The sequence below is a fragment of the Cebus imitator genome, unplaced genomic scaffold (genome assembly GCF_001604975.1).
Source record: "Cebus imitator isolate Cc_AM_T3 unplaced genomic scaffold, Cebus_imitator-1.0 Scaffold64, whole genome shotgun sequence".
In the NCBI taxonomy this organism is placed as follows: Eukaryota; Metazoa; Chordata; class Mammalia; order Primates; family Cebidae; genus Cebus; species Cebus imitator.
Genome location: NW_016107379.1, coordinates 4,369,190 through 4,374,690, shown reverse-complemented (window position 1 = coordinate 4,374,690; position 5,501 = coordinate 4,369,190). Strand labels below are relative to the sequence as shown.

The 5,501-nt window shown below is 41.3% G+C and overlaps 1 non-coding gene across 1 annotated transcript; it reads right to left on the bottom strand.

The window, feature by feature from the left end:
* Window positions 1-880: 880 nt before the first annotated feature.
* LOC119471577 lies at window positions 881-987 on the bottom strand. Its single transcript, XR_005200646.1, has one exon. It is a non-coding gene; the product is annotated as a U6 spliceosomal RNA (small nuclear RNA).
* Window positions 988-5,501: the final 4,514 nt, after the last annotated feature.

Here is a 5,501-nt window from a genome sequence, read left to right as displayed (position 1 = left end):
TTTCTCTAAAATATCATGAATTTGTTATCATCATTATACCTTCATAATCGCTGTATCAGGATAATTTGGTTGAAACTTAGTTTGAAACTAAAAGGAACAGAATCTGGCCATTGAAGCAAAATAATATTAATTGGAAGGATATTAGCCAGCTGACAGGCTAGTCAGGGCATTCTGGTCCAAAGGTGGAAGGAGCACTGGCAGTTCAAGGTGGTGGCAAGATCTAGGGAGAGGATTTCCCCAATAATCTTGCTTTAAAATGAATGAACTCAAACCTTCTCTGTCTTATTGCTACTTTTCTCAAGACTGAAATTCCAAGAAGTAAGCATCTGAATATCCTATCCAGGAGAAGACAGAGAACAACTGGGGACTATTGGAGAACTCTCATTTCCACTAACGATATCAGGAACCTACTGCCAGAGAACGTGGAATGGATACCAGTCAGCCAAAGAACACCTCACTATTAATTTATTATTATTGTTATGAATATTACTTGACAGCATCATTTTTATTCTCCATTGCTGGAAGTTTGAAGGAGATCTATACCTGAGACATTTCTCAAGAGTATGAAGTGAGAATTTAGAGCCAGGATGGAATTTATGGCTGTACATGAGTTAAACAATGAGATGTCTCTGAGCAGAAATAGAGATATTTCTGATATGAACCAATCTGGGACACCTGTTTATGTGGGATAAAACACTGAGAGGATTGTTTTTCCTAACAGAAAATTGCTTGTCAATTTATAAACTTGGGTTTCTCCAAGAGGATTTGAGAACTTCCTCCGAGGTCCTTACCAACAGATGAGAAGATTCTCCTTTCTGTCTCATTGAGTGAGGTCTGTTTCACCAAACATTTTAATTATAATAATTTTTATTGAAAGCAATTATATATGGAACACTTCATGAATTTGTGTGTCATTCTTGCACAGGGGTCATGCTAATATTCTCTTTGTCATTCCAATTATAGGATATGTGCTGCTGAAGGCAGCACTCACCAAACATTTTGCCTTGTTCATAGCCAACATCTGCTTATTCGTATCTTAGTCTTCTCAATACTTTTAAAAAGTCACTTCAATTTTTTGATCTTTGTTATTTATTTAGGAGTTACTCACTATGGCCTATGTACTTCGTATCTGGCTGTAAACAGACAGGATAGAGGGGTTCATATGTTTTGAGCTTAATTGGGAGAGTAGATAAAACAAATAGGGAAATAATCATGGCTTTGATTAAAATGCTCTGAAGGAGACATGTAGGATGTAGTGACAGTGTGTACACAATGGGGGATGAACTTAAACATGAGGGTCAGGACGGCTTCCCTCAGGATTAGAGTTTGAACTGAGACACAAAGGTTGAGTAGGAGTTAGGTTAAGAGAGGTAGGATGGATGGAGTATGGGTTTGGGGCAGAAGCAAGAATTAAGGGCAGAGGTGGAAAGTAGCTCAGCCTACTGGAGAAATCTTAAGACCAATATTTCTGGATTGCAGTGAGGAGAAGAGATTGGTGAAAGAGAAGATTCTCCTTTCTTTTCCAATGCTAAGGCCAACAAGTTTTAATATTTGAAGATGTTTCATCTTATCAAATGTGCTAATGTTGACAATCTTTTAGGAAGCAGGTAGAAGAAGTAAGTAGAAACATTGCAAGAAGAGAACATTGGCTATTTTTGGTGCATGTTCCATGAAAGCATTGAAATACCACAATTCTGCCTGTCTCATTTGACTTCAGTGCTCCACCTCTCAAGCTGCGGTGACCAAGCAGAAATGCAAACAGTATCTAATGTTTGAATCATCTCCAGCCTTTCAAAATCCATTTGAAGACTGGTCATTTTTTTTCCTCTGTTAGGTGCTTGAAAAATGTTCAGAAGAACAAATCAGGCGCACAGTGAATGCTGTGTGTGCACGCGTTCCCTCTGGTGTTTCCAGTTCAGTGGGCCAGCTCTCACTTGTCATATTGAGTCCTTTATTACAACAAAATATTATTTTAAAGCTGCACTAACAGTAATTAGAAGCAATTGAGTTTTATCAACTAACACAAACTGTGGGATTTAAAACTTGGATTTTAGCTGGTATTTTAATGAAGTGTGTGTTAACAACACCAAATCTTCTGTCAGGGCAGCAGCTGAGTTGCATATACAGACCTTTGATGGGGGACCATGTGTTAACGCTCAGAGGCGTCAGGCTCATGTGGGACTCTGCACATCCATACCTCACAGATCTGTCTCCCAGTTTCATTTTTATTTTCTCCTTCTCCTAATGAAAATTCTGATAGTCCTCTCATCTGTTCTGATAAAAATTTGGAATTAAACATGGTTATTCCCATGTGCACATATTAATAATACATATTTTGATGTGAGTAATGATGACTTAAATTTTCTCTTTGCTCAACTGCCTCATTTCAGCTTAAGATGTTAAAAGTGTACATAGTCCAGAATGTTCAAACTTATTTAGTGAGAAGAAGGAGGTTAAGGAGGAAGAATGAATAATATAAAGAAGGAGAAGGATGCTCTCTAATTTTCAATAAACATTTCTAGTGGAATAAATATCTGGAGGAAGCAGGGTGGTTTCTCTTTTTAAAAGGCAACCTTCCAAACCTTGGCCAAAGGCCTTTTCAGTTGAACATTTTCAAACAATAACCTACAATTTACTAAAGAACCTCACACAACTAAAGCCAAGACCATCATGGCACAATGGAGCCCTTTAAAGTATGAAAGCTATGCTTCTATCAGGACAAAACCTAAACTAGAGAAATATAAGCTTTGCAGACAGATTTTACCTAATCAGCACGCAATTCAAACCAAAATCTGGTACTTTTAACTTTTTATCTGTTCTTTCTATTTTGACCAATGCCAGAAGTAGGTGTTATTCACCTAAGAAAGATAACAAAGTGATATGATTTGGTTGTTTCCACCCCAAAATCATCTTGATTGTAGTTCCCATAATCCCCACATGTCATGGGAAGGACCCAGTGGGAAGTGATTGGATCGTACTGTTCTCGTGATAGTGAGTGAGGCTCATGAGATGGTTTCAAAAGCATCTGGCATTTCCCCTGCTTGCACTCATTCTCTCTCCTCCTGCCCTGTGAAGAGGTGACTTCTGCCATGATTGTAAGTTTCTGAAGCCTCCTCAGGCATTCAGAACTGTGAGTCAATTAAACCTCTTTCCTTTAGAAATTATCTGGTCTTGGGCAGTTCTTTATAGCAGCATGAAAATGGACTAATACAGTTTTTGGTACCGAGGTAGTGGGGTGCTGCGGTAAGAATACCCAAAAATGCGGAGGCAATTTTGTAGCTGGGTAACGGCTTCAACAGGTTGCAACAGTTTGAAGGGCTCAGAAAAAGACAGGAAAAATGTGGGAAATTTTGGAACTTCTTAGAGACTTGGAGGATACAGAAGATAGGAAGATGTGGGAAAAATTGGAACTTCCTAGAAACTTGTTGAATAGCTTTGGCCAAAATGCTGATAATGATATGGACAATGAAATCCAGGCTGAGGTGGTCTCAGATGGAGATGAGAAACTTGGAGCCAGAATAAAGGCGCTCTTGCTATGCTTTGGCAAAAGGACTGGCAGCGTTTTGCCCCTGCCCTGGAGATGTCTGGAACTTTGAACTTGAGAGAGATGATTTAGGGTATCTGACAGAAGAACTTTCTAAGCGACAAAGTGTTCAAGAGGAAGCAGAACAGAAAAGTTTAGAACATTTGCAGCCTGAGAATGCAATACAAATGAAAACCACGGGCCAGGTGCTGTGGCTCACACCTGTAATCCCAGCACATTGGGAGGCCAAGGTGGGCTGATCACCTAAGGTCAGGAGTTCAAGACCAGCCTGGCCAACATAGCAAAACTCTGTCTCTACTAAAAATACAAAATTAGCTGGGCGTGGTGGCACATGCCTGTAATGCCAGTTACTTGGGAGGCTGAGGCAGGAGAATCGCTTGAATCTGAGAGGTGGAGGTTGCAATGAGCTGATATCATGCCATTGCACTACAGCCTGGGCAACAAGAGCAAAACTCCACTTCAAGAAAAAAAAGCAAGAAAAATAGAAATGAAAATCCCATTTTCTGGGGAGAAATTCAAGCAGGCTGCATAAATTTGCATAAGTAACAAAAAGCTAAATGTTAATCACCAAGACCATGGGGAAAATGTCTCCAGGGCATGTCAGAGACCTTCATGGCAGCTCCTCCCACCACAGGGTCAAAGTTCTAAAAGTGAAAAATGGTTTCCTGGGCCAGGTCCAGGGTCCCCTTGCTCTGTGCAGCCTCAGGACATGGTGTGTCCCAGCTTCCTCAGCTCCAGCTGTGGCTAAAAGGGGCCAAAGTAAAGTTCAGGCTATTATTTCAGAGGGTGCAAGCCCTAAGCCTTGGTGACTTTCACACGGTATTGAGCCTCTGGGTGGACAAAAATCAAGAATTGAGGTTTGGGAACCTCTGCCTAGATTTCAGAGGATGCATGGAAATGCCTAGATGTCCAGGCAGAAGTTTTCTGCAGGGTTGAAACCCTCACAGACAACCTCTGCTAGGGCAGTGCAGAAAGGAAATGTGGAGTTGGAGCCCCCACACAAAGTCCCCACTGGGGAACTGCCTAGTGGAGCTATGAGAAGAGGGCCACCATTCTCTAGACCCCAGAAGAGTAGGTACACTGACAGCTTGCCTCATATGCCTGGAAAAGCTGGAGGCACTCAATGCCTGCCTGTGAAAACAGCTTGGAGGAGGGCTGTATCCTGCAAAACCACAGGGGTGGAGCTACCCAAGACCATGGGAGCCCACCTCTTGCATCAGTGTTACCTGAAGGTGAGACATGGAGTTAAAGGAAATTATTTTAGAGCTTTAAGATTTAATGACTACCTTGTTGGATTTCAGACTTGCATGGGGCCTGTAGCCCCTTTTCTTGACCGATTTCTCCCTCTTGGAAATGGTGTATTTATCCAACGTCTGTATCCTCATTGTATCTTGGAAGAAACTAACTTGTGTTTGATTTTGTTGGCTCATATGCAGAAGGGATTTGCCTCATCTCAGATGAGATTTTAGTCTTAGACTTTTGAGTTAATGCTGGAATGAGTTAAGACTGTGTGGGATTGTTTTAAAGGCATGATTGTGTTCTGAAATGTGAGGACATAATATTTGGGAGGAACCAGGGGTGGAATGATTTGGTTTGGTGGTGTCCCCACCCAAATCTCATTTTGAATTATAGTTCTCATAATCCCCTCCTGTTGTGGGGGAGAACTACTGGGAAGTGATACTCTCATGGGGGTGGTTGCCCTCATCCTGTTCTCATGATAGTGACTGAGACTCATGAGATCTGATGGTTTTATAAGCATCTGGCATTTCCCTTGCTTGCACTCATTCTGTCTCCTGCTACTCTGTGAAGTGTTACCTTCTTCCATGATGGTATGTGTCCTGAGGCCTCCCCAGCCATGTATAGCTGTGAGTCAATTAAAACACTTTTCTTCATAAATTACCCAGTCTTGGGTATTTCTCCATAGCAACATGAGAACAGACTCATACACACAGCTATT